We start from the raw sequence: 3,451 nt of genomic DNA, 5'->3' as shown, positions 1-3,451 counted from the left end.
TGTGTGTGTGTGTGTGTGTGTGTGTGTGTATGATGGAAATTTACATATGCTATGTGGCAGGTAATGCATCTGGCCTATGCAATAGCACCAAGTCTAAAAAGTGTATATTTTACTTTAAAAATACTTTATCGCCCAACACTAGGAAGAATCATCTGAGCATTTGAGGAAAATATTATGCTTATAACTCATGTCAAGTTGCCTCTACAAACCTTAAGTTTATAAAACTACAGTACTTGTGATTCATAATAAAGCAAGTCACAATGAAAAAAAATTATTTGGTTGGTAAGGGTAGTAAGCACTCTTGTAATACCCAATGAGTAGCCCCTTTATCCACCAAACATTTTACAGGCTGACCTTCTATCTTGAGGGTTAGTTATCATAGGTTCCTGGGGGCCTTGCTAATCCTCCATAGTTAGAACTGGCTTGGGTTTTGGAGTCTTACCAGCTTCCACCATGGGCATTCATTTTATCTATGACCCATGTCTTTACAGTAGGCACACTGGTCCTTTTGTAAGTCTCCTTTTTTATTGTGGTGTGCATGGGCAGAGTTGAGAGTGACTGAGGCTTGCAGTACAGTCATGGTAGCACACACAATCTTCTTTATAAGATCTTCTTAATCCTTCTTAACTATAGGGGGTAAAGTTTACCAAAATTCTTTAGAATACAGGTTAGAGGTCTGTTAAGCTTGTTAGTCTTATTTCCCATACTGTCTGTCAGTTCAATCACCCCAAGTCCAAAATAAACCAGTTAACACAGAAACTGCAAAAGGCAGAAAGTGAACAGTAAAAATGAAGTCAAAGACAAGACAAGATGCACAAAGACAAAACAAGATGTACAAAGACAAGATGCGCAAAGACAAGACAAGATGCACAAAGATAAGACCAATGGGGCAAAACACAAGACCGAGAACCTCGGCTGGGTAGTGTGACATCTCACTTTTTGCCTTAGACAGGAGAATATTAGGGTCTCTTTGAACCCCCTCTGTATCCCAGATAGGGATCCACCCCCCAAAAAAACCATACTACAGCTCAGCAGGTGGTCTCTGTACATTCTTGCTGCTTTTCTCAGCGTGAAAGTTCACCTCGATGGTCCAAGAACCGAAGGTAGCCTCAGAACCTTGAAACATTTCAAGTCTGTGCCTCTGGAGGCCGCCCCAGAGTTCCAGAGGAAAGGTCTGGGTTTAGGAGTTAGGTGGATGGCCTAAATGTTGCTGGCGGTCTCCAGAAAGCATTAATCCCAGTGTCGAGAATAAGACCACTACCACAATTTGAGCCAACTTTGAAGCAAGCCTTTTTTTATTGTGGTGCACCCAAGAGCTGGCCAGGGACTGTCTCCTAAGTCAGGTTAAAGAGAGCCTAAATCCATTTCTTGGGCTCCTTATAAGGAGTAAAACTGTGAGTAATTTTAAAGAAGAGAGACAATGGTGCAGTAAGGAAATACAAAAAAAAAAAAAAAAGTCTTTAAAAATATCCATCATATGATCATATGGTCACTGCATTATTAGGGAGGGGGGGGGTTCAGGACAGTAAGTGTATTCCCCAAAACAAATCAAAGTCAAGGTTATGGATGGGGAAGGTTGGGTTTCAGGAAACAGAACTCTTACAATGAACAGAAATTTATTTTTGACAATATGGCACAATGGTTCCTGCCTTCAAAATGGAGTCAGGCAGATTCCTTAGTTCCTGCAGAAATTCCTGCCCCAGTATGCTATGAGTTTCTCTATCTGCCAACCTCCCCAACTATGACCCCATATCTCTTATAGCCCCAAGGTCATAACTATGACCTCACATTTCTTATATCTCTAAGGACAGAACTCTGACCTTCATATCTCACAGCCCTAAGGACAGAACTATGACATCACATCTCCTATAGTCCTAAGGACAGTTTTAAGTTTGTTAACTTATTAGGGAAACTTCCAAGCTCCTTCCATGCTAGATGGAACCTAGAAACTGAATGCTACAAATAACTTTAAAATCCCCATAATGGAACCAAATAGTTTTTAAAAAACTAAAATTTCAACAGATCCTGATTTTCCATCCAAATTTTTACCCTGTATGGAGACTGATAAATATTGATGCTAATTGTGAGGTGAGAGAGATTAGTTTTCTGTTTTATAAAGGTTACTCTGGTGGTTACTGTCATATCTCTGAATAGTAATATACGAAAAAGAATGTAACTCTGTATCCCCACACTCATTAATCCATTAACTAGCCCCACTAATATAAGTATAGTATATGTATGTTACGTGTATGTATATAACTTATATATATGCGTGTGTGTGTATTCATGTAATATACATATATATGTATATATACACATATATATATATATATATATATAATACTCCATTGCTATCATGTGACTTTTAGGCTGTTATTTCTAGAATAACCTGTAGGACAATGTGAATATATTTTTTCCTTTTTTTTCCCATTGTCTATACACATTTCTCATTCATACCTATAATTTCAAACAAAACAGTATGTCCTGAAAGCCACCAATTTCATTTGGTAAAATCTCGGTCTTGTTGCTTATTAGGGAATTCCTGCTTGGCCTTATCATAAATCCTCTCAAGCTAATATACTTTCTGCTGTTACCCTAAGTTGTCCTTTTACCAGAGCCTGCAAGTGGCCTTCATGGCTCTCCTCTGCTGGGTCCTTTGTTGTCTGGGTCCTGTGGCATCACCATTTTTTATTTATTCTGTTATTTAGTAGATACTTTCAGGTTTCCTTTTTAAAAATTATATTCATTCACTCTTTCATTCTTTGACTCATTCATTCATTGAGGTGGGGTATGTCATGTCTTACAGGTGGGCACTAAGAACAAGTCCCAGGAGTATGTCTTACCTTTCTGCCATGTGGGATTCAGGGTTGAACTCGGGCCATCAGGCTTGACAATTATAACCTACCCACTGAGACATCTCACTGACCCTCTAAAAATTCCATGAAAAGGGTTGTTTGTGAGTTTTCCCACTAATCTAACAGTTACAACTAATAGAAAGCTTAACTAGATACACAGTTCTGGGCTAGTAATCACTTGGCACTGTAGTCTAGGGCATTCCAAGGCTCTTTCTATACGTGTGTGTGTGTGTGTGTGTGTGTGTGTGTGTGTGTGTGTGTGTGTGTATGCATGTGTGAGTCTGTGGGTATGTGCATGTAAGCATGAGTGGATATGGGTGTGCACGTGTGAGAGTGTGTGTGTGCATAACACATCTGTGCAGATACTGGAAGAGACCGTAAGAAGATATAGGATCCCTTGGGGACTGAGGTAACAGGTCATTGTGAACCACTAGATTTGGATTATAAGAAGGAAGCCGTCTAGGCTCATCTGGAAGGGCATCAAGTGCTCTCACTACTTAACCATCTCTGCATCTGTGCCCACACCCTTGTTTCCTAAAGCTTCTACTGCCACTCTTGAGACACCTATTGCCATTCTGATGTCTGAGCTTCTCTGT

This window comes from Phodopus roborovskii, unplaced genomic scaffold (genome assembly GCF_943737965.1).
Source record: "Phodopus roborovskii unplaced genomic scaffold, PHOROB, whole genome shotgun sequence".
Taxonomy (NCBI): Eukaryota; Metazoa; Chordata; class Mammalia; order Rodentia; family Cricetidae; genus Phodopus; species Phodopus roborovskii.
This window is presented reverse-complemented; position numbering follows the sequence as displayed.